General features: G+C 37.6%; 1 protein-coding gene across 2 annotated transcripts in view; it reads right to left on the reverse strand.

The window, feature by feature from the left end:
• Nucleotides 1-27,357, reverse strand: part of Esrrg (estrogen-related receptor gamma) — a 416,227-nt gene that overhangs the window by 190,205 nt on the left and 198,665 nt on the right. Inside the window, exon 1 of one of the 2 annotated variants that reach the window (XM_013015076.1) lies at nt 18,097-18,155. The exons of the other annotated variant lie outside the window; for it this stretch is intronic. The gene's annotated coding sequence lies outside the window, so the exon portion shown is untranslated. Of the gene's footprint in view, nt 1-18,096; nt 18,156-27,357 lie in introns of those variants that run through there. 2 annotated transcript variants of the gene reach the window in all.

Genomic DNA, 27,357 nt, shown 5'->3' on the forward strand with positions numbered 1-27,357 from the left:
CAAGCTAAAATTTTTGACAAAGTAATATATATGTGTTTGTGTGTATATATATATATATATATAGAGAGAGAGAGAGAGAGAGAGAGAGAGAGAGAGAGAGAGAGATCCTGCTCTAGAGAGCAGGAGGCAAAGATCATGAAGAAGCTGTGCAGATAGATTTGAGAACATTCTCTCCAGACATGTCTTGGAGACCAATGGGATTGTCAAGATGATACTCTCAAGAAATATTGACCTACTTCTCTGTATCCCAACAACAAAACTTGAAAGTCTTTTTTTTTTCTATGGTTGGAGAAAGACATTATAGGTCTCCAATGGTTATCAAGACAATTCTTTTTGGTAAGTTACATTTTCATGTTACAGATGAAGAAATGGGGCTGTGATAGAGCTACAAATCCAGCTTGAATTATTAATGTTTAAATTCCCTCTACATAACAAAATGACAAAAAGATTTAATAATAGTCAACATAATATGCAATTGTGGTCTACACCTTTAATCTCCTAAATTTATTACTTTTCTATAGTTTTTTTCCTTAAACAACTGTATATTAAGTAAATAATAATAAGATGTTCCTGTCCTGTCTATTTGAACTCAAAACAAAAACATGACTAAAGTAATATGAAGTAAAGAAAAAAAAGTCTTGATTTTTAAATGCCTAAGAACAAAGAATGGCATTGAAAACTCAATGTATGTTAACAACCCAGAAAATATTGTGATTATTTATATCATAGAAAAAAGACTGAATCATGATTGCCATTCACCTGATGAAATGATTATTTTCTAATAAGAAAAAATGGATTCATTTCACATCAGGGAAAACTGGAGTTAGATAGTAAGTCGAACTTCCTGACCACTTATCTGCTGTGATCAATTAAGTGTATTGGTATGTCTAATTAATGCATATTAATTTACTGTGTCTCACTTATCTAATTATTAAAATGGCAGTACCAATCTATGGTACCATCCTATGTAACACACAGGAATTGGAAATTAAAAAAAGACCTAAAATTTTTTGAAAAGCTTAACACATGATGCAAAGTTAAATTATTTCTAAAATTATATACTATTTTTGACAATACAGTAACTCAATTTTGAACCAAATCTTTGTCACTTTGAAATCTAAATCTCTATTAACATGAAATACCTTACAAAAACATGACTCATCTTTTGAGTTTGGAGGTGGATTGTGTTTGATGAAAACTTTAGGAAGTGTAATCTGAGATTGATTAATTTTCCACCATTATTAGTTCATAGTATGGAAAAAAAAAGACTTAATTTCTCAGGGCCTGAGATGAATATGGTAAACTCAAATTATAGCACAGTTTCCATTCAGTCAGTTCACACATCTGTGGTATTCACTCTGTACAAGGTATGGTCCTGGCTGGGAAGGAAGGCTACAAGGTCTTTTCCCAAAGGAAATTGTGGTATTTCATGGAAGGTCAAGAAGCTACAAAAAGAGGCTGGCTCATGTTTGTAATCCCAGGTATTTGAGAGACTAAGATCTGAGGATCATGGTTCAACACCAGCCAGAAACAGCCAAGTCTATGAGATTCTTATCTCTAATTAATCACACAAAAAAAGCCAGAAGTGGAGCAGTGGCTCAAGTGGTAGAACACTAGAAAAAAAGCTCAGGGATAGCACCTAAGCCCTCAGTTCAAACCCTAGGACTGTCACATACACAAGGAAAGCTATACAAAGAAGTGTGTGTGTGTGTGTGTGTGTGTGTGTGTGTGTGTGATGGAAGTAATGTATAATGCAAGAGAAACCTAATGAGTCATAGTTCACTTGGATAACAGCTACAAAAATCTGAGGGACTTACATCTAGAGATAACATCTTACAACTACATTTGACCATCATAGGCACAAAGCACATGGAAAACCAGACATCTCAGTGCACTTGAAATTTAACTCTTACCACCTCAGTAATAACAAGTGATTTTTATGAATGAGGACTAGTCTTTCTGGGGGGAAAAAAAGACATGAAAACTACCTTTGTGTGATTCCTGTGTCATGCAAAGTAGTAAAGACAGCCGTTCTCCAGATCATGGGCTCTGCAGTCACATCCCAGAACCCAGGTTGCTTAGGTGAGGTTCTACCTGACAGTCACTGTCTGTTTTCCAGAAGCAAAATAAAGCTAGTTATTTTTTATTTTCCAAAGCCAAGGCAGAGTCATTGAGAAGAAAAGGACACGTCAAGAAATTCTCTGCCATTGTTGCCCAGTAGCTAACTAATCAGATAGTCATGATTTCAAGTGTCCTGGAACACATCTGATCTGGTGCTGATCCCACCCACAGAGCTGGATCTGTTCTTTTACTGGAAAAAACAATAAATAAGTAGTAAGTAGTGGTCAGTGGATAAGCAGGCACTTTCCAGATAAGAAAACTGTGGTGGTTAGGAAGATACAAACAGAGATCAGAATAAAAATGGGAATTGAGGCAATGTATCTGGTTCAGCAATTCTCAGATCTTATACATAAGACATGGAGGAACGCTCCCATCTCCTATAGCTAAGAATCTGTGACTGGGGGAAGTATGGCTAAGGAGAAATGAGTCTCTTGAGACATGGCGACTACATATTTCTAGCCTATACATATTTTTCCCCACCTCCAAAATTCAGCTGACAGATGAGCAGTCTCAGATAATACCACTGACTGATGCTGAGAACTTCATTCCTCCATTCATCTTTCTGGACTTGGAACCTCAGGAACTGAGGGCTGCAGGCAGAGGTCATAGGTAGCATCTAAGTAAGGTCATCTGCTTATTTACCTGCCTTTGCTGTATCAACTATGCTGTCAAGCTTAAACGAGACAGTCTTCTAAAATATGTGTCACAAATAAAAACAAGTAATGACAGTCAAATGATGCTGTGTGATTGGTTGAGTGTACTGGGTAACAGGGGGTTGGTGCCCTGGTAGTTTTATTAAATATGAAAGTAAAAGATTTATGTTATGGGTGATAAGGGCAAGAATGTTGTAAAAGTGAGAAAATATGGCAACAATACGCTGTACATCACCAATGGGATAATTATTTATCTAAAAAGTTGGCATTCTTAGACTTCCACCATGCAGTCTATGCATTCATATATTCAAAGGAGACATCGTAATAACCTGCCGGCTGGTGGTGATGGATATGTTTTTAATCCAAATGACCACAATCTTCAGTCTGCCTGTCATGGAAGGCCAGGGGAAAAAAATGGAATTTTCCTTTCATAACTCTTGATATTGAGAGAGGAAAATCCTGGAAGAATGATAAGTGGCTCATTTCAATGGACAAATGGACATGAGGCAGTGACAATGAGTACGAATAAAAGTCATTGTTCCTTAACTAATGCTGTTTTCACTTGTTACTCTGGAAATAAAAATGGAACTAGATTCCTACCCCTTTCCTCTCTAGAAAGCACATGAACAAACTGCCACACAAGCTGGGAAAAATCTTCACCACATATGCTAATTTAGAAATTGCCTCCTGCGGAAAAACTGGGGGGAAAGCCTGGTGTACTATTTGTCTATCAACTAAAACTTATGGGACAAAGCCTGCAAGAGTGATGTTGTCCTCCTTTATTGATGAGAAAGCCTTGCGTATGGATTTCTTCCTTTGAAGATTAAAGGAATATTCCTCTTTCTCATTTACACTCTATCAGAAAAGGTATCTGACCTGTATTTTTTTAATTTATATAAATCCACTCAGTCAATCAGCCTGGACTGAAATTTAATGGATGTATCAGTCATTGTTGGTCTAGGGAGACAGTACTAGGCACCAATATCTACTATTATCAGCTTCTTCTATTATACACTCTCTTAGTTTGGGGGATGGTTTCCCTAGACACATACACACACACACACACACACACACACACACACACACACACACAGACTCAGCTGCTTCTTATTAAACTGGGAGTTTTGTTAAGTGTTTGTTTTAAAGGGAAAAATCTGAAAAATCAAACAAAGATGACTCCGGCTATTTTGGTTTCTTAAGCTCTTCATTTTCCCATCTGTGATATGGCAATTTTTATTGTATATTCAGCAAATTTACAGTAACAAGATGTTCCCCTGACAAATTACTTTCTAAGCATTTTATCAGATAAATAAAAGATTACCTCAAGAGGATAAAATCAGCCTGATCATTAGATAGAATGCTTTCCAAAGAAAACTCACTTTATGCTTTCTAAAGAAAACTCACTTGAAACCCAAAATTGCTTAAGAACTCTCTCTCTCTCTCTGTCTGTCTCTCTGTCTTTCTGATCCTTCCCTTCCTCCTCTCCCTTTCTTCCTCTCCTTCTGTCTTTCCTCCTTTCTCTGTCCCTTCTCTGTCATTACACACTAATTTGTTCACACCCTTACAAATGGGATCTGTACTCTTCCACTACTGATCCATAAGACTTGTAAAGGACTCCTAGAGTCAGGTGTGCCAGCATTAATCAATATAAAAGCCAAGCCATTCCCTTGCTTTACAAAAGAGGCACAGCTAAAGATAAAAGAATAGGTAATCTGCTAGAACCTAGAATTTCTCCTTGGTAGACACTGGTTGTTGTTTCTACACAAATAATAACAATAAACAACAACAATAATAGGCAGGAATCTATTATTATTATTATATTTTATAGTCCTATTCTTCCCTAACATTTCAGGCCAGAAAGAAACCGGCAAGGGGCTTGGTTTCTGTCTTTGCTTTCTTCTTTGCTAATTCCAGAAAGTGAAGCCAGCAATTATTAAGTAGTAGGAGACTGATAAGGGCTCACACATGCAGGAGAAATAGGTTCAATTCAAGCTTCCCTGACTAATCCTTATTATGACTCATTTCAACTTCAGAATTTGTCGGTTGAGGTAAGAAGCTAATTTGGCTTTGAGAAGTGAAATCTCAGTTTTGTACTTTCTCTCTAGTGCTACTAACAACCCCATTATTAACAGCAAAATCTGGTGGGTGGAGGGGGCCTGTGAAATATTTATTGAGTGCCTGCTCTCGGCCAAGCACTTTTTGCTTAACATACTTTAAGCTGCAGCATAAATTTCTCAGGCTTTCAAACCCACACAGTCTGCACCAGACTATCTTGGTTCCCAAAATAAAGTGCAATATATATATATATATATATATATATATATATATATATATATATATGTATGTATGTATGTATGTATAAACCAATTCGACACTCAGTCGGGAAACCTGAGATTAACAGCCCAACCTTCTGTACAATCTTGGTAGTAGAACATTGCTGGTAGATTTTCCTTAACTACTTCACCCTTGTGCACAAATGCTGTTCCTTCTGTTTGCGCTCCTCAGTGGACCTATCTCACGCTCCTTTTTTTTTTTTTTTTTTTTACTATGAGCCTTTTTCCTGTCACATATAGCTAGGTTTTTTCTACCTTGAAAGAAATGAAAGGAATCTAGCATCACATCATGCCCAGAACTCAGTGTGATATCCTAGAACAAAAGATGACCAGGCCACACTGCTTTCCATGCTTAAATAAATACCATTCTATTTATGAACCTTGCTTTGGGAACACCCAAATGGTCACCTTACCTCCCCAGTTAGGCAGCCATAAAAATATCTGTGATTTACTGTGCCATCTCTCCCTCTGTCTCTCTCTTTCTCTTTTTTTTTTATGAATGGGATAATGAAGTTCTTTATGGGAGGCTATTAAAAGTAACATAGATGCTACTATTTGCTACTTACCCTGTATCATTAATAATACCATAGCTGCATTAGACAGCAGTATTTAAAGTAGCCAGCCTGCCATAAATAGATCTGATTTCACTTAACTGTCCACAGCAAAGTGTAAGGAGAACCACTAAAAGGAGATTTCGTTTTGAGATGTATACTGTGCTATGCAAATATTTTTCTTTGCATTCTTTTCTTTGTTTCATTTTATTTTTAAAGAAATCATTAGCTGGCACACCTGCAATCCTAGCCACTCAGGAAGCTGTGATCTGAGAATCAGGTTTAAAGCTAAGCCAGGCAGAAAAGTCCCCATAAGACTCTGATCTCTGATTAACCACTCAAAAACCAGACGTGGAGCTGTGGCTCATGTAGTAGAGCTCTAGCCTGGCGCACAAAGAGGTTCACGGACAGGGCCCAGACCCTGAGTTCAAGGCCCCCAACCAACAACAACAATAACAACAACAAACATTAGACACAGGGGCTGGAAAGGTGGCTCAGTGGTAGAGCGCTTGCCTTGCATGCCTGAGGCCCTGGATTCGATTCCCCAGCACCACATAAGCAAAAAGAAAAAAGCCGGAAGTGGTGCTATGGCTCAAGTGGTAGAGCGCTAGCCTTGAGCTGAAGAGCTGAGGGACAGCGCCCAGGCCCAGAGTTCAGGCCCCATGACCGGACCCCCCTCCAAAAAAAATTAGACACACTGATTTACTACACAATTATAAAGTCATTCTGATGAGCAAAGAGTAACTCTAATTGATATCCTTCTGGGTGTCTCTTTGACAAAATTCTGACATTTTCTCTATCAAACTTCTTAACAAATGTGTGTGTATAGTGAGGAGGGTACCAGTGGCCCATGCCTATAATCCTAGCCATTCCGGAGACTGAGATGTGAGAATCACAGTTCAAAGCCAACCCAGACAGGGAAGTCCATGAGATTCTTACCTCTAAGTAACCACCAAAAACCCTGAAGAGAAGCTGTGGCTCAAATGGCAGAGCACCAACCTTGAGTGAAAAAGCTAAGGAATAGCACCCAGACCCTGAGTTTCAAGCAACTATATCGGCACTTAAAAATAACAATAATAAAATTAAAGTAAAACAAAACAATTTGATGTGTGTATCTTTAAATAAACCATCAATGAAAATGTGGATCCAAAGGAATGAAATTAATATCCAGATTAAATGTGTCTAGACTTATAAGACTAGAAAGAAAAACACTAAAATGACAACAACCACAATAACAATAACAAAAAGTAGACATAACAGACGTGATGTGCTGAGGTGTGTTGCTTTCCTAAATTCCTGCTGTCATGCCATAGAAATAAACTGACTCAAGGCTCCCCCTGCTGAGATGTACATGTTTGGTGGTACCTCAGAATAACATGTGCTCTTCCTGCCACAGTGGACACAAGTCCATGGTCTGATAATCTCGTCGTGTGAATTTTCACAGCCATATGCAGATGAAGTCAGAGAAACTGAATACCCTCATATCAGAATGGGGAAGGGGATAAAACAGTGCCTACAGGGCTTCTACCCTGTAAATTTTAAATAAAAAATAATTGGAAAAACGAAAAACAAGCACAGCAAGCCACTGTGACTGCAACACACAATGATAAACACAAATCTTTAGTGTTCTTAGGGAGAAAGAGTTTCAAAATTGTCTAAAATATTTGATAGCTTTGAATAGCTAAGGAGCCTTGATATATCTCTCAATATTCCAAGAGGATGTCAGTTCCACAGTGAGTCTAATCCAGTGCTGATAGCTAACCCCTATTCTGATCAAAGGTAACTTACTTTTGATACAGTCAAAGTTCTGACAACTTTATCCTTTGCCTAGCTACAGGGACAAACAATATCCCACCAACTATATGAATGAGTGTACAAGACAATTTAAGAAGAATTTTAAAGGTTCCTGTTAATAATCCTGGATAGATATAAGGCAGGGGTCATTTTCAAAGGTAGTTAATGGGGGGCGGTATTGAATGTGTGGCTGGGCAAGAGAGAGATGAAATACCAGGTTGGTAGGTAAGAAGTTCAAAACTGACTAGGTGGAGATAAACCCCAGGTTGCCAAAACTAGCTGAAATGTATTGGAAGGCCTTAAATTTACAGAGTTGTGTGGCTCAAGCCAGATATCTCATTGTATTTGATGCTGGAAAAAAAAGTTTTGAATGGAGATAAAAGGACTTATCCTAAATATGTTTCTGAAAGAGACTGAGTATAAATCAATTACCTTAAAGCACTATTTTATCTGAGAAAAATGCAATGAGAGCGATGTGACTGGCATTTCTTTTTGAACATGCAGCATCGGGAGATATTCACAAACCCATTCTTTTGCTGTGGCTTTTTTTTATAGGTAGGCCAGTGAAAAAATAAACTGGCTTGGAGTTGGAGGCATGGTTCAGTTGGGAGAGGGCCAGCCAATGAGCAAAATCATTAGGTACCAAGTTTGAGCCTCAGCCTTATACCAACAATGAATGAATAATAAACTAGTTACATACAATAGTACCTACATATATTTTTCATTGATAATGTAAAAATGAGAGCTGTGGGAAAAAAATCATACATTAGTTTAATGACAAAGCCTTCGGTCTTACCTGAACATGAGCGCTTATAGCTAGCTTCCTATACCAGCTACTAGATATGGTAGGCGTTGTTCTTTAGTCTGGGTAGTGCCATTGCATATGGGTTCTAAACATTCATTTATCATTTTTAATCATTGTTATACAAGTGAGTTCTCTCTGGGTCTTCTCATAGTCACAAACTCATAAAACAATCTTGTTAGAGGGGCTGGGGAGGTAGTTCAGTGGTAGAGTGCTTGCCTTGCATGCATGAGGCCCTGGGTTCAATTCCTCAGCACCACATTAGCAAAAAGAAAAAAAGCCGGAAATGGTGCTGTGGCTCAAGTGGTAGAGCGCTAGCCTTGAGCTGAAGAGCTGAGGGACAGCCCCCAGGCCCAGAGTTCAGGCCCCATGACTGGACCCCCCCAAAAAAAATCTTGATAGATACAAAACATTGCCAGGTAGACTTTAAAAAGCATTTAGATTCAACTTTTCATAGTCTATTTTAATATAAATAAGTGATTTGACCCTAGCTTTTACTTTAAGCATTTCTTTTGGGCATTCAGTCTCCAATACCTAGGACATGGGCTGGCCAGGTGGTTTATCCAGACTCATGAACAAAGGCTGGTTATACACACACTTGTATATTTGAAGGAATTCCTTTTGTATTTAGTAAATATCAACCTGTGTTCCTGAACCCCTATACGTGCTTTGTAAACAGTAGTAGCTAATTAAGCCATTTTGGACGGGCCACCTATACAAATAAACTATTGTTTTCTACATCTTTATATCTGAGAGGAAAGCAAAACAAGTCTACAGAAACTATATCTCACTAAAAAGTCCGATATGATATCGCCCCCACCTTGAGAAAACATCAGTGTTCACTGACTGAGCAAGTGTGGTTTTACATCTGCTGAATCAGTGACTTTTTCTGAGTTTCGTTGATGCTGAGAGTCTCAAGGTCTCCCTTCCTGAAACTACCTGTGAGCACAAAGTCAGTTGGAATACTGTCTCAGTCTAGATAGGATTCCTTGATTTGTCATCTATACGCAGCGATCTATACATCATCCACATCCACAACGCAAACGAATGCTTTTGCGCATTACATCCTACAGCCCTCCAGGACAAAAGGACCGGGGTTCTTCCTTCCCCTGTTACTTTCTCCGTTCCCTCTATTTGTTTATACCAGGTACCTACATAATTCACACTGCCTGCTTTTCAGCCCGAATGTTCCTCCGAAGAGGCCTACAATGAGCGATCGTAGTCACCAGATGGACTCATGAAAGCAGCAGGTAGGGCAGATGGCATGGCGCCCTGTCTGAGGCTGACGGCCTGGGCATGGGCTGCCTTTTCCTTCCAGGTACATTATCATCAACCTAACGTGGAGCGGTGTGTGGTTTGGGGGTGGGGTGGAAGTGGGGCACTGACAAATTCTTTACCATGCAGGACCAGAGGAATCATACATTACCAGCTGCCCTCTTCCTCCCTGCTCCCCAGCAACCTTCCATGTTTTATGCGGTCCCTTTGTTAGTGGGTTTCCGAATATATTCTGGCACTCTCCATACAGAAGTGCACATGGAGTTTCATGGTTTCATTTCAGCTTCAAAAAAGAGGGGGAGGATTCATGGCAATAGGGTAAAGTGAGAAAGACTACGGGGAAGAGAAGTATTTTCACAAATAATTGCAATAAGTCCTAATGAAGGGAAAAGATGGGTTAGGCGATTCCGTTCATGATTCAGAGCCTACGAAAAAGCAAGATTCCCCTTCCCATATATGCAGTGCTGGATTTAAAAGAAAAAAACAAGCACAAGAAATAATTTCATAGCTTGTTGTGGTGTTGCGAAAAATATTAGCTGGGCTCAAGTTGAGATAATTCTTTGTCACATTTTTCTCCTGTCATTTCCAAAACTTTAGCCCCTCCAAAGTTTGTGATCCCGTAGTACTGGAACAAAAAAAAAGATTTACAATATAGATCACTTGCAATTGGAAACTTGCAACGTAATGATGCCAAGATATCATGAGACAAGCACTCAGTAGCATGTAGTATAAATTTTAATTGAGCATAAACACTTGACAAAAACTCTCTTGAGATAGTTCTGGCATATTCTGATTGGCAATGGTACCATGATACTATGATTTTAATCCTTCTATAAACTTAACTGGTGCCAATATAAATCTTACTGCCTCAGTTCACTAATGGCTTAATTATAAACATCTAAAAATGTGAAAGAGAGTAATTTTAATGACCTGAAGCCAAGCAATCTGTATCTTCCAAGAAACCTAATACGTAAAACACCTAAGTAAAATGCATCCTGAGAAAGAGATGCTCACAGAGATGAGAGAAAGAACTTTGAATCCCATCTTCAAGTCCTCAGGCAAATGGAAAATCCCAGGCTTTGGGGGACTCTACTGGGCAGTTTTGCAGGAATGCTGGACAAAGATAATAGCTGAGAGATGATGTCAGGATTAAGGGGAAGGGTACCTAATAAAAGCTATTTTCAATAGTCATTTACTCTGACTAGGATGTTTATTAATGCAAACCTTTTCTTCAAAGTCAAAAAACTCAAGCTCCAGTTCAAATAAATCCTCTTTGCTTTCCCTACAATCTGGGAATCATTTATTTTACTATCTTCTAGAGCATTTGTATATCATATATATGTGTGTGTGTGTAATATAAAATCATATATATTCTATTACATATCTAGGTGATTTGGTATTGCATATAATATATATATAATTTAATATTTTACATATATAGGTAATTTAGATTTTAAGGATAATTTAGTGATGAAATTTTCAAGGCTTCTCAGCAGCTAGAGGAGGAGAGAAGAACCAGATTTAACAGGGCTAGAAGTGTGGCTCAGTGGCAAAGTGTATCTAGCACATGTGAGGCCGTGGGTTTGATCCGTAGCCCCAGAAAATCCCAGTTAAACCTTTGAGAATAAGGATCTAAATGTTCTCTTCCTCCTGTGCTCTAGATGCTAAATTCCCATCCGCTTAAAAACCAAATTTATTTTTGAAGGCTGATCCTTATTTAAACTAAAAAGTTAAGTATAAAAAGTCTCATTTATAATTTTTTTGATAGGCACTCATGTTCAGTCTACATTTTGATCCCTTATTTCATGACCTTTGTTGCTGACACTGCACCCACAAATATTTTTGAAGGAATGATTTTAAAAAATGCCATTTAAAGGCACTAAATTGATTAGTGATTTAAAAAATTGTAAAGGAATGAATGTAATCTTTCTTGATGCAAAATGTAAAGTTACTTTCAGCAATCAATTTGACACCTGAGAGTTAGTTATATACACTTCAGAAATCAATTGTAAACTAATATCTGCTAAATCTGATTTCACTATCATTAAGCTATGAGCCCACAACTAAATTAATGTTCATAACAGAGGTGTTTAAAAATACTAAACAGAATAGAATGGCCATTCCCAGGGAAGAACAACATTAAAATGTAAGTGATAGCCATTATGAAGTTAAAATAAGATTTTTGAATTTATAAAAATGTGGGTATTCTTGGTGAATTAAATTAGTTGATAAGACTGCTGTTTTAAAAATAAAAAAAATAATAAGCAAATAAGTAATATAAAACACTAAGGATGAAGGAACAAGTAAGTCATTAAGCCTTGGATATATAAAATAATAAAGGTAATTTCAGCATCCAGCATCAGGATGCTGAAAAGGAATTAAAAATTTTGAATTGTGGCACTTCAAAAATACTTGAAGAAGTGTGATATTGTTGAACAATAGAATCAATCTTTATAAATGTTTATATTTAAACATATTTTGGAGCAGTAAAAATCAGTGCTATAACATTTTATATATATATATATACACACACATGAAAGAAAACAACATTTGCATGTGTTAAAATAAGAGTTTACATAGACTGTATGTGTTTGTGTGTGTGTGTGTGTGTGTGTGTGTGTGTGTGTGTGTGTGACCTACAATTTCTCCTACTGGTTGACTTAGTATTTCTTTATTTCAGATCTTTTACTGGATATAATCAAGCCTCAATAGTCTCAATCTAATAAAGAAAATAGACTTCTAGAATTAATCTAAAACATAGTATATCCCAGATTTATTACCAAAGGATATAGATATTTCAAACATCACCTTTTTCTTTCCTAAACAAGATATGGAAAAGTTCCTTAAATGTCATAAATTCAATACAATGTCCATATGCCAAACTCATGGAGGCATCTACAGTAACTATAATTCTTTTTACCAGCTTTCTTTTTCATATGTAGACAATAATGTTTTTAATTGAAAGGGAAATGAAATATCTATAAAATTATTTCTGGTTTACTTACTATAGAGAAAAAACAAACTATCTAAGCCCCCCCCACATACATACACACACACATGTGCACACATACATGCACACATACACACACACTAAACCAATCGATATTTTTAGAGATGGGAAATGCAACAAAGAACTACCAACTTGTCATCTCTAGGGAAGGATTATTTCTTTGCAATATGAATCTGTGTTCCTAGTTCAAGGTTTCCAAGTCCATTTTTGTTTCACCCCCGAAAGTTCTAGAATGATGTTCTTCAGAAGTTACACTTGTTCAGGTGGGAAGAAAAAGAGAGAATGCATACATGATCCCTTGCCTGCCTTTTCTGCCCCCAAACAGAGCATTTTTCCATAGCCCATTGAGCACTGTTTAGTAAACAGGGAGTGAACAGGCCCTGAGCGGCTTCTATCTCCCCTTCCCGCAGTCCTTTTCAAAGCACGGCCGGAGTTCTGTTTTTAGTACACACTTTGGTTCAGTGTTAATCCTGTTTTATGTTGTTCACACCTGCTGCTGACTAGCAGCCTGCTGATGGTTCACGCTGCTCAGAGAAATCCCACGAATGGAGAAACTGGACAAAAGCTATGGTGTAGAACTGGAAACAGCTCCAGAATCCAGGAGGAGCACACCTCGCAAAATCGTGCTTCTTTTTTGCAAGCAAAACTCCAGTGCCCCAACTTTGCCATCCACAAAAAAAAAAAAAATGCAATCCATTGCTGTTTCCCTCCCCCCACCCCCAACACACACACGGAAAGACAGGATTCCATTGGGCTAATTAGGTTCCTGAGCATTTTATGCTCTTTTGGGGGAGGGGTGATAAAAATGATAATAATAATAAATAATGTGAAGACAGAAAAAGATAACAACTCGAATCAAGTGTAACATGGGCACTACTGCTTTGTGTCTCCACCCATAGGATGGGTCAATTAAAAGCAGTCATTTCACACACTTTATGGCTAGCCTTTCTATTTGCAGAATTTAATTTCCCCAGAAGAGCAGAGGAGAGAGTCTTCCGTCGGTGGCCAGGATGGCCAGGATAGTGACATGTCTGTAAAGACTGCCTCGTCCTTACCTCACCCCAGCACTGCAAACGTCCAAGGAATCATTTCTGTTTTTGATCTTAGTACCAGCGATAAATCAGATTCGGTGCCACGGATGGCAGGGGAGGGAGGGGAATGTACTCCTAAGAGAAAACTCCAAGCCTGACAGTAGGACTGGTGTGAGGCGTTCATTCAATCAAGTTCCAATAAAAGATGCCCACCCTCTGCCTCTCAGACACAAGATCTAAGCTGTCGTGTGTTTACCCAGAGCAACAGAAACTTACCCAGTCCCGACGCGACCCCATGTCAAGATGCACTTGGTGTTCACATTTCCACCCGTGGCACCAGCACCCCTCCCTCCTGTCTGTACACACACAGCCAGCCGATTTCCTTCCTAGCTGGGAGCCAGCATCTGCCACCTGCGGGTGGGCAAAGAAAGTTCTATTTGCCCCCATTGGGCAGCACTAACAGCAGCCACAGATCTGGGAGAGAAGAGGCTCGGGGATCACTGTTGGACATTTTCCCCAAGCCCCCCTTCCCGGCTGCAGTGGCCAATAAAGCACCCCAGTCTCTACCATCAACTCGGGGAGACTCACGTCTCAGTGGTGCGCATGGTTAATGGAGCACAGATTTAATACTTCTCAAGTGGGGAGGGGTGCTAAGCAAAACCCTCACTCACATATTAAAGTGCTCCTACTGAATGAACATGAGGACCACTGGTAGATCACAGGAAGCTGAGGTCCAAGTATCTCAGTTCAAAGCCAGATAGGGAAAAAAAAGTCTAGAAGACTTACATTTCTAAGTAACCAGCAAAAAGCTGGAAGTGGAGGTATCATTTAAGTGGCACAACACCAGCTTTCAGCAAAAAAAGCAAACAACAACAACAACAAAATCCCAACAAGGTAGTATTTGAGGCCCTGAGTTCATGCCCCAGTCTCGAAAGAGAGGAAGCAAGGATGCAAGAAAGGAAAGAAGGAAGAAAGGGAAGACAGGAGGAAAGGAAGAAAAGAGAGACAGAGAGAGAGGAGACAGAGAGAGACAGAGAAAGGAAAAAAGAAAGAAAGAAAGAAAGGGAGGGAGAAAGAAAGGAAAGGGAAGGAAAGGAGAAAGAAGGGAGGGCAGGTGGGAAAGAGGGAAGGAGGAAGAGAAAGCAAAAGGAAGAAGGGAAGGAAGAAAGGAAAGCAGAAAGGAATGAAGACGGGCCCCCCCACTAGCATATTAAGGTACTCTTAATGAATAAACATAAGGATGACATATTAGAGTTTGCAACTTTCTCCAGTTCCCTTTGAAGGTATTTACCTCTCTCCAATGGACTAGTTCCTTTGTGGGGGGGGGGGTCAGTACACCTTCCTGATATACTGTGTCTATTCTCTGTGTGTGGCAAGGTCTCCAACAGACAAAATGTTTACACAAATCCTCACAAGCATCTTTGCTCCCCAACAACAGAACAGATAACTACACACTTTTCTTCACTGTGTACACATCACCTTACTTTGGCAACCTTCTTTCTATTTGTGAGAAAGAAGGGAGTAACTTGACCTAATTACTACAAATTGTATGACAATGTACTTGCCATGGTTGGAGACAGATTTCCTATGTCACTCATAATCGGATACAGCCCATCAGAAAACAAAAATCAGTTGTCACTTTCAATTTGATGATAGAATATAAACAGTTATGCAAATAAATTTAATTGTTGAGCCAAATCATACCAAATTGTTGATACGTGACTATTTTTTTTGTCCTTCCAAAAGAGTAGTTTCATATGGTCTGACCAATATAATTAGAATACCTTCACATGGCTTTCATTGAACAATAATAACAAAAGAGTGTGATATCTTAACAGGTGATTTCTTGATTTCAAATTGTATTCACTCATTGCATTTCTATCCATCACTTCCAGTTTTTCAGGTTTTTTTAAATAATTGATATCAACCTGAGAGACATTACCAATGCATAGCTTGAGATTTGAGTCTGGGCTTGGGGATGGCAGGTTAGTTCAGTGGTAGAACACTTACCTAGCATGTATGAGACCCTGGGTTTGATCCCCAACCATGAAATCATGACAAAATCAAACAAAAAAGATTTCAACCTAATAAGGCCTTGAATCTACAAACACTTGGTGGTCAAAAATCTCATTGGTTTTGCAAGTAAGAACATTTACATATTCAATGGCCTGAAAACAATAATGCTCCTTTTTGGAGCAAGCTTCTTGACAAAAACCATATAAAGTTGTGAGCCAAGACTTCATTCCAAGTTCAAGACTCCACAAGGGTGGAAGATGATATATATACATGTATACATGCATACATGCATACATACAAACATACAAACATACATGCATACATCTACCTTAAAGCCTTGACTAAAGGACTGGAAACATGGATTTCTTTATTTTTTTTTCCTAACGACTTTGCAACTTTTTTTTTCAGGACAGAAAGACTCCAGTGCATCAGCACTAATCACAGCTCTTTGCGTATAGTATTAATGACAGGACGAGCATGCTCAGATGAGAAGGAAAAGCAGAGAAGGCTGTGCCTGATCAAGGCTTCTCTACTTGCTGCCTTCCAGCACTGCTCCTAAGCAAGCCCACTTCTGAAGAAAGTTAAGACCACCCTATTTTGATTATAGTGCTTTTCCTCAGGCAGGAATTTTTATTTCATTTTTGAATCCTAAGCCATTCCATTTCCAGCGATGCATTTTTATGTTTACAATTGACATCTTCATAAAAGAGTGAAACCTTTGAGCGACAGCTCAAAAGCATGAAGGTTGCCTGCAGTAAGTCCTTAAATTATTTTATACCTAAAAGGAGCCTGGTTGTTTTTAGTTAAAATTTAATAAACCTTAAAACTGATGACCTTTCTTCCACAGAAAGGTCCCTGAGTTGCAAAAACGAACTTTCCAATGAAATATATTTTTAAGGAACTAGTGCTGAACAAAGGGCTATTTAAGCTGAACGCTTTGTCAATTTATCAGCTTTTGAACATTCTGTTCCTGAATTCCCCACTGCTGTTGGATGTATAGAACGCTGGTGCCTCCCTTAATCGAATACTATTGATTCGAGTGTGTCACACTGATCTCATTGAGAGTAATCAATAGTAATCCAAAATCAATCAATCTGCTCTTGCACTATCATTTATCAAATCTGAATACGCCAAATTATTTGTAGGAGTCACATTACAAAGAAAAGAAAATGGTAGGACTGAGACAGTTAATGGTTTATATTGAAGAACAAAACCAATCTCTCTCCCTCCCTCTGCTTTTTTTCCAACTGGACTATTACTTGGACAAATACATTTATCTTCTCATTAAAGCATCTCAATTTATAATTCCGTTCCTGAAAAATTGAAAGGATTTCTTTGAAAGGAGTTTGTCTGGGTCAGCACAACTCAAGAGGGACTTAGAGATGCCCCAACTACATTAAGCACAGCATACCAGCATTTTACAAGCCTGATAAGCTAAGTTTCGAATGCCTGTCACCCATCTGCTGGAGAAAAAAAGAAAAAAAGAAAAAGGAGCTTCGATTGACACAGGACATAACTGCATCTTGTAACATCAGAAATGATGTTTAATAGAGTTGGAGTGGAAAAGGCAGAGCCTAATTTCTCCAGAGAATGCACAGCATGGATGTACATGCTTATCAAAGACTCAGCCGATGATGCTTTATCAACATATTCACCTGTAATTTAGTCAAAGTAATAAATCCTTCTATTCATTACTGCACACTCAAAAGCACACCTCCTATTTAACTTGAATGTAAAAAAAAGGCCCAGAGTGTCTAAAACATTTACTTTTGCTAATGTAAAAGTGTTGGCATTTTACCTCATTCCTGATAAGCTGGTGCCAGTAGAAGTGATTATTCTTTTCTTATTCAAAGCCTATCAGTATTTCGAAAAGCTCTCTCAATCTTATCAGGCGTATGAACAGCACTGTTACTGAAAACACTTCGTACAGCTCCTCTCTCTTTCTGCCAAGCTATCTGATAAATCTCCAACTAACTAACTGTATTTACACACAATCAAACGTAAGTTGTATCTTCCATACACTATAAGCCAGATTCTAGTTTGCCACAGTCATTCTTTTTTTTTCTTTTCCTTTTTTTTTTTTTGCTGTGACATTAACTTAACAAAAATGTCAGCAGCAACCGAATATCCCCAAACTGACAACAATCAAGAAAACACTATAAAAGCACTCAACTAGAATGGACCATAAACAGAAACAAAAGAAAAAACAAATACAAAAAGTTGAAGGCAATCTCTTTGGAATTCACAGGGAAAAATAAAGTATGCTGTATGTGCCAATATGGATGGATATCATGAACTTACCTTTTACCAAAAGTAAAGTGGTCTTTTAACAAAACAGTTGAACAGACACAGAAATATTGCTGGGACTAAGAAGTGGAAGGTGTTCAGGAAACTATTTTGCAACTGAACAGACATTTAACACCCCCTTCCCCCAATGCAGGAACTGTCAGTGTTCAGGTAAAGAGTTTGACAATGTAAGCAAAGACAATAGACAATTTCACCAAACTTACCCCAGACATTGAAGACAACAGAGAAAGCAAGGTTGTTACATATGGTGACTAGATTCCCAGGATTTTCCAATCATTAAAACCCTCATAAATGCTCTAGACATTAAAGTTTTGTTCACTATAAGGAAATAAAAAATAACAAAAAATACAGTTTGAGTTTTTAACCTCTTATTAGTTTTCTTCTTCTTCAGACTTAATCAACTGGTTCAACATAAAGAATCACCATCAAGATTAACATTAATAGATGCCCATTTCTTTATTTATATCTATTAAAATAATGTTCATAGAAATCATCCATAGAAACTGCTCAAGACACACCTCAATTTGGGGTAGTATTTTGGAGCATGAAAGGCAGCAATGACATTTCTGGTATGTAAGAGAAATTTAAAATTTACTTAAGCAACTGAATAACAACAAATTCCTGGCCCTAAGGAAGAATTCTCTGTTTGAGCTCCTTTGCATAAAATGTACATTTATTCTTCACCTCCCTTTGCTGAATGGCTAGGAGAGAACAGGAAAGGGTGGACATACATTGCCTCCTGAGCCCAATGTCCGATGATGTCTAGATTCTCAAAACAGAATGGGCCTTCCTTTAAGATGTGTAGAGCAATAAGAGAAATTGGCCAGGTGCATAGTTGAGCAGAATTCAGCTGACGATGGCCTTCCCATCTTTGACACTAGGATCCCATTACTAATGAGGCTCATCTCATGCAAGTGTATGGATAAGAGGATGTTTCTGTCATTTCATAGGGCCTAACACCAACTGTATGCAGTCATTTTCTCACAGGAAAAAGACATGGCTCTCATCAACTATACATAACTTTTTATGATCATAACCACTTAAGCCCAGGGGTAACAGTCCTCAAAATGTTGGATATGAAATTATATCCATTATCAGAACAGTCCTCTTTTAATGCAAAAATGGATATAATCTAACATAGCCACTTTGTGTTTTTGGAGAAGCTCAGAATATTTTGGGATTACAATGTGCAGAACACTTGACTAAGCAACCTTACAGTTAAAATATTTTTTTCTTTTAAATAAGTACCTTCACTTTAATAATTTTTCACATGATCTTCTATTCTTGCTCAATCTCAGAATAATTTTAGATGTATGAATGACATGCTTTTATCATTCCTTTCAAAGCAAAGAAGATTCTTATCAATATTATCGCGTATCAACTGCTTTGAAAAGTATAACTCTTAAAACATTTTAACACATACTGTGTGAACACTGAAAGGAAAAGGAATATAGTTACTTAACAAGCCCTTTGTTTAAATTCTCAAATGCCACCCCTATGAATAAAACCTTTGTAGAGTAGATGAAAATGGAATTATTATTGTAAAGGTACCATTCTGATTATGGAGATTGAGAAAAAAAAGAATGAAGTGTGCCTCAATTTTCTACATATTAATCCTTGATTGAGCTTTTAACTTTTTTTTTGGCATGGTGAATAAGCCACACAGAAAAAGCCAAATGAGAGAATGAGGTTTATCACTTTCAAAATCTGAACATCCCATTTTACTTCCAGAAGGATTTGTCTGAGCTTCGTTTATACAAAACTCATCGTGATCTCTGCTATCTGCATTCTAAAAAGCAACAGCAAGCAAGCTGGGTTTTGTTGCACATAGACTAGCTGTCCATCTCTGCTATCACATGAGGATTTATTGGTAGCTTTCCTTTTATTTAGTACCATCTTAACCAACTATTTGTGGAGAGGTATATGATGAAGCCAAGTTAAGCTGTCATGTCTCTGCTGTCTGACAGCCCCCTCAGTATGCCCAATATTAATTTGTTTCCTTTGGCTGGGTAAGTGCTGCCAAAGCATCTTACACATAATGGGTACTTCCAATCAAAATGATGAAAAGTGTATATGCAATTCTGTCTCACTCAAAGCAATCTGAGAAGGCCTAGAGGAATGTGTGTGCATATATCCCATATGTCTGTCTGTATGTACGTATGGGATAAGACAATACGGCTTCTTTTTATAATTAAACTATAAAATCACTTTTAAGTTCTATTTTTAGAGGATGATCTAATCTTAAGTAGCTTCTTCATGAGTTTTAACACTTCAATAAAATATTTAATAGATATGAAATGCCCAAAGCTAGTGCTTTCATCTACTGTATTATATAAAAAATATCCCATGCAGCCATGAGTTGTATTTCTCAGTTAGAATTGTGTTATGTGTCTGTATTTAAATATACATATAGGTTTATGCCAGTATATTGGCATTGACTTTGATTAGTGAGATGCCAAATTTTTAAAACACTGTACCTTTTCCCCCTTGAGTTGATTTAAGTGAGTAGCCTTCTAAATATATATGAACTGCTATAAATTAAAATCACATATTCCTGGAAAAATTAAGACATAAAACAGTAAGTTTCATCCAGCATTCAAATATTTTTCAAAAGTTATAAGAGGTGCATATATATATTGAGGCTTCCTAGTCCTTACGAAGTCTAACATGAACTTGAACCAAGAATAAAAGGCCAGGTAAATCCTTTAAACATAGACAGGCTCTTACTCAGCTAATAAAGGAACTAAGTTTGATCTGGTAGATTGGCATAAAGAAGCAGTTAGCAGGACATTTTTCTATGAACACAGTAACAACAAAATTTTAAATAGTTACACAAACACATAAAGGTAGAAAATGAGCCTCAAAAATTTAAATAAACATATAAATTAGGACAAGAATTAGAAGAATAGAAAGAGCAACTGTGCTTTCATTCATTGCTTACTCAGGTTTGCTAAGGTAAAGTCACACAATTGTCAACTTTCATTTTAGAATAAAATTAAACATTTCTGACATTTTACAGAAATATTATATCCATTTATTTCATATATTTCCTTTAAAATAGTAGGCAAAATATGTATTTGGTGCAGAAAAGATGAAATTCACATTTTACAACTGTTCGAAAGCTGCCCTGGTTTGTATTAAGATATGTCTGTCAGGTTCAATTGTATAAGAAAAAAGATAGCCAAGAGCTATTCCAAAATTGTTTGTTGGAGATGGTCCCAACTTGCTAAATTATGCACTTAATATCAGCAGTTAATTCCCCATTTTACAAATTATTTATGGTTACCTGATACTGACCGCACGAATGAAAAGAATTTTAAAAAATAAAATTGGAAGCAAACTTACATACTAGGTGACCGGTTACATGTTCAATATATGATAGTTAAATTTGTGCAGTTTTAAACTGGACCTTGTAAATACGAGACCTACTAATTGTAAATTAAAATTGAGCCCTGGAAAATTTAATTTGCAACTTACATCTACTTCCTTATAGAAATGTGCATGCACAATGTTAGGCAGTGGATAGATAGATATAAACAATACGTATTTATACATATATATACATACATGTACATGTTTTCCATGCAAGCTATACATGCACACCGATACACATGTGTGCATTCTATTGAATGCTTTGAATTTAAAGAACTACTTGCATATTTATTTATTTATTAGTAATGATATACAAGATGTGTACTCATACATATATCCATTCATATATATATTTATATAAATTGCTACAGAAATTAATACCCAGTGACAAAACATACAAAATGCAATAAGAACGCCACACAGGAGAATAGCTTAGTCTCATCCCTGCACTGTCAAATAGACACATAAGTATGATTGGAGAAGGAGAGGCTAAATATTTCACTGTCAGAGAAGGTAGAAACCTGCGATTCATTTCTATTTCCTGTGCTTTAGGACAATGACAATTTAATACAACACCAGAGGATGTAAAAGAGATAAAAACTGAACAAACTGGGCCAATGTAATCAAAGATTTCCTCCAGAGAGATGGCTAGGGCCGGAGCTCATATGCACTTATACGAGATCAACATTGTATTGTTTCTCTCTACTATGAATTTGCTATGAAGCAAATTCAAAGCAAAAGCTTATCTGTTGTCTCAACTTTAAAGTTCGATTGCCATCTCTCCTATGTTCTCTTCTTCCTTCTAAATGCTTCCCGTGTAAGTCTAAAAAGTTTTTTTAAATCTTAATTGGTTTCATAAAAATCATTGCTTTCAATTGTCACTTGCATGTAAAGCATCAGCCATAATAAGCATGCATTTTAATTTCTTCTGTGAAATAATTATAAAGTAATATTCCTCAGGGCCGGGCACCACTTTTCAAAGAAGACAAAGAAATATTTTGTTTAGTCACTAGGCTAAACCAAATGTTGAAATTTTTTCACAAGTAATATTGAACATCATTGATATTGGACATTATATCTGTCTTCCAAAGGAACCATCTCCTCTTTGTCTATAATTCTGGCAGGAATGAGGTATTGTCAAAGTATTGTTAAATAGAATCACAGAAGTTAGCTACCCTCTTTGATGAATAGCACCAGGTATCTGAAATTAATTGCCAAAGTATGGCCTGGCTAATGAGATGGCTCTTATCTTTTCCCACCACAGGAAGCACAGGTATTTTTCTGCTGGCTCAATATTTTACAAAAATGCCTTAAAGTGTTATTAGCTAAATAAAAACCTGATTACAAGAGCTCAAAGAAATAGAGACTCATCAATTCTGGGGTCTGGGATATTTGGAGTTAAAATTGATCTCTGCCATTATTTCTCTCTTCAAGCATTAATTTCTTTTCTTGCCCATTTTACTTCCAAAAGAACCACCACAAAAAGAATCCTTCCTTCTGTTCGCATCTTTAAAAGCTAAATTCCAACAGCATTCTTCATGAGCTGGCCAATATATATCACAAGTCAGATTAAATCAAAGAAAATCTCAAAGGCTATCAATTTAGATTTTTTTTTATAAAAAGGAAAAGAATACCTTATGCAGGAAAACACTAGAAAAATGATCATTCATGCAAGGAAATTAATGGATATCCACAAGGGCTTTGCTAATAACAAGGGTTAATTACCACTGCAACACACTAGGCTCAGTAAATAGAGCAGCAGTACCCTAAACACATTAAGATGAGAGACCATCACTAAAAAAAACAGCCAACACCAGCACCATTGCCTCTGCCAAAGAAATGGAAAGCTGTTGTCTAGTTCTGTCTGCGAAAGGAGGGTATGTTAAACTCCCTTCCAACTACGTGCAGGGTAACACATACATAAATACCTTTACACAAAGGACAGGTGCTTTTCCTCACCACCCCCATTCAACATGTATTCCATTAACTTAGGAACTCTTTCTGTTTGATTTTTTTTTCTGTCCTGTTGTTTTATTTTATTTTATTTTTTGCTTACTTCAAGGTGGGAAAAAAATCACATTACCTAATAATACACATCATCTGGCTATTTCAATTTTCTATAGTTTGGGAACTGTCCCATGGTTATTTAATTCTTAGAAAACCAGAATGACTTGTCTGATTTCATGATACTATGGGCAAGGTTATGAGAGGGAACAGCTTCAGGAACGCTACTCTCACTGCTGTTCCTTGTCACTTCTAGTAATTTACAGAGAAATCATCAGAAAAACCCCATCTATGCCACCTACCTTTGAGGCTGCAGGTGTCTGGAACAGATTTACAGGGGAGAGGCAGAGGTAAAAGTAAAATGAAATTTTTAGAAAATTCTTAGAAAAATAAACTTAAAGCGTCTCTTCATAGTTCCCAAATAACATAGTCTCTAAAGTGGCTTGGGAAGGCTTCTATCTTTCCTTTAAAGATTGCATTCACATGAGTTTAGGTTTAGTTTGTTGCTGCTGCTGTTGTTTTAATAGATAAATTGTTTTTCTTCCTGTCTCTTTTCATCTCCTATATTTTGACATGATAGTATCCCTTGGAGTTAGTTGTATTTCAGTTTAGTCTTAGTTTTTAATCACAAGAGATGAGACAGAGGAAAAGGCAGGGTGGGGGGTAGTGGGAATCAAAGCTCTGAAACAGAAAGAATGAACAACACAAAAGAAAACTTGCATGGCTGAGAGCCGTAATCTTCAAACATGAAACTGTTAAATGTTCAGTGTTCAGATTTCAATGATCAGGGTGGAATTTACTAAACTGTTCCCTGCTTTCCTTGTCTGTTTCAGTGTTTCAATTGCCTTTCCTTCTTCCAACAGCTGTGACAACTGTTAAAACAGTCAGTAAAATTAAGTCCGCTCTATAATCCTGTAGTGAATGTTACATTTTAATCAGAGGGTAGAAGGGACGCGTGTGATCAGCACACTCATTTAGAATGATTACATTGACACATATGTCAAAATGAGCAGATCTATTATTTTCATCTATTTATGCTATCAACTATTACTGCTATTAAACATGAAACAAGCTTTCAAGTATTATGTTCTTTAATGTGTTGGCACATTTCCCAAAATTAAAAAAAAATAGTTAGAGGTTAACATTTTCAGCTCTCTTTATGGTAGTCAATAAATTATATGAATCTGTTTTACAGCCTCCAAATCAGAAATTGCCCCATAGTTCCTTCAAAAACTGCCTAACTCTGGTTTCATTTCTATGTATACACACACGTGATAGGGTTTAACCCAGCACAATTACTATGAATATTAATAGCTTGTATAAATTCTGTGGTTTATTAATTGAGACAGAAAGGCAGATGCGTTGCTTAGCATTAGATCTTTCTGTCTGTCCGGTGAACCACGCAACCATCACAACTGCATCCAGACAATAAATCTGTATATTTTTTTAAAGATGAGTTTTAATTGAGCCAAAAAGAAAGCTAGTTTGAATCTTGCGCCAAAGCCAAAAGGGCATGTGCACTGATTTCATTTAAATGCATCTGCTTTAAGAGGCTTATCTAAACTAATTATTCAAATTAGCTATAAGAAGTTAAATTCAAGGAAACTACTTTAGGAAGAACTCCTCTGTGAGGGTTTATCCTTTGTGTCTTTAAAGTTTGTTTTGTTTATTTACGAGAGAAAGTTCAGAATCTGAGTGAGCTTGGATGAAGCATGCTTCCTCACATGAATACACTTAAAAATTCTCCAATATTACCACCCGAGGTGCACGAACCTGCAAACTAAACTGGAGTAGGCAATCCTACCTTGGTTTATTTTCCATGTTTATTCTCATACATTTTAAGGGTAGTTCTTCTCTTGGGTATTGCAATCTGATGTAAACACAGCTTTTACAATCTTTCAGTCCTCCTGAATTCTTCTCTTGACTGGTGTCTTCAGTGAGTGTGGCTGTGTGTGTGTGTGTGTGTGAGCATACATATACACTCACACACTCACACCACATGCACACACACACACACACACACACACACACACACACACAGGAGCGGCCACTGAGATTGCAGTCACTTTTCATTTCTTACTTAATTATAAAGCCATGCACTATGCAGGCACTAAGGACAGCTAGTGGACACCTACCTATAAAACACTAGCCCCATCTTCCAGAGTTCTATATTTTCTTTACAATCTAGAGAGAAAAATGTTTGCCAAGAGCACTCTTTTCAGAATTATAAGAGTTGGTATTACTGTAATGTAAGAGCAAAGCAATATAACTGACTCAACAGAAAGAGATAAACCGGTGGCAGCCCCCTTGATGTACGAATATTTTATCTTAACGCTGGGTTGAAATTAAGTTTATGACCTACTCATTTACACAAGAATGTCTAATTGACTTCCCTTGCCCCCCCTTCTCTCCAACCTTGAGTCATCTAAATATATAGAGATATAGTATATGTCATGGGCATAAAGATATTCATAAATACAGATTAACTCTATACAAGAATGAAAACACTTCTCTACATTTTCTGAACAGGATACCTGAAAACAAGCCCACAACCTGAGCATTGACTAAGAGGAAATTTTAAAAGTCACTACTGTTTCTTCTTTAGTTTTTTTTTTTTAACTCTTCCCCCCCCCTTTAAATATTTATAACGTGTGGAAAATCTCATGTTACTTAATGGACTGATTTGTCAGTTAAGTGGTGACTGAACGCTAACCATGCAAATAACATTATTCTAGCTGTGAATTGCACAGAGCTAGTTTTTAAATTGTTCTCTGAAGGAGAATTAGTAAATGTACAATTTTGCCTCTAACTCTGCCCGGTAAGAAATGACAGGGAGCTGAAAATATCTGTCAAACTGCAAATACATAAGAGGCACTCAATAGTATAAATCATTTTGAATATTGTATTTTAAAACATCTTTCCTTGGGAGAATGGATCCTAGTAAAAGATGCATTTTAACAGTTCACTAAGCATTTGTGCCAAGTGTCTATTCTTAGCACCTGAATAAGAAGTAGCTGTCACACAGCTGTTTTAGTGACAGTTCCTGAGATTTGCCTCAAAGGTAACACTGTAGTCAGCGAACAATTCTCCACTTACTGAATTAGGAGATCACCCTGGACACAAAAGGCACAAGACAGACACAAACAAACACGTACACACACACACACACACACACACACACACACACACACACACACAATACCTCAGGGCATTACCTGTGTCAGTGTGCAAAGATTCATTCCGTCCACCCCAGCACCACCACCCCCTTAGCCCCGAGTTTGAAAAAGAAAGGGAAAAAGGTACCTACTCTTCTTCGTAGTGCAGGGAAAAAGATTCAGGAAGGCAAAGTTCTACCGAATCCATGTGCGACCGGCAACCATTATTTGTGCACCCCAGCTATAAATCAAAGTTTTCCTTGACAGGGCACTGTGCAATTAACACAAATGTTCTCCTAGCCACAAGCCTATGGGCACCGCCAGTTGGGACCAAAGCTCTCACACTCTCCTAATCAAGGACTTAAAGCCCCGATTGGAGCTTATGAATATGAAGTAGGGCTTTACATATGCAATCCCACCGGCCCAGGCGCGCAGCTGATTGGGGGACCTCTGCCCAATCAGGAGGGAGGCGACGGGAGACTGCACCGGGCCAGCGGCAGAGTCAGGCAGGTAGGCAGGGTGCAGAGAGCCGCCAAGGGGGCTTGGAAACTGCCGGGTGGGAAGGCAGGAAGCAGAGAGGACCGAGACCCAGGAAAGCTCCTCATAGATAATCTGAACATTTTCCTCCCTTCCCCCCTCCCCTGCTTTTTTTGTTTCTTTTCTTTTCTTTCTTTTTTTTTCTGGGACGCTGTAGAAAGCCACATAACTAATTTAACTCTCTGTGCACTGGAGATGTTTGTCTTTGGTTTGCTCACCCTAAGAGCTATTTTGCTCTGACAAGAAGAACAGACTGTCAGTTATTTTGGGCAAGGATTCTTCGGAAGGTAGAGAATTAAGTTTGTTCCCCCTTCGTGGGGGTGGGGTGGGGGGTGGTGGGGAAGGAGGGTGGCCGCTTCTTTGGTGCTGTACTTTCTTATTTGTTCCTCATCATGG

Source organism: Dipodomys ordii, unplaced genomic scaffold (assembly GCF_000151885.1).
Source record: "Dipodomys ordii isolate 6190 unplaced genomic scaffold, Dord_2.0 Scaffold26, whole genome shotgun sequence".
NCBI classification, from domain to species: Eukaryota; Metazoa; Chordata; class Mammalia; order Rodentia; family Heteromyidae; genus Dipodomys; species Dipodomys ordii.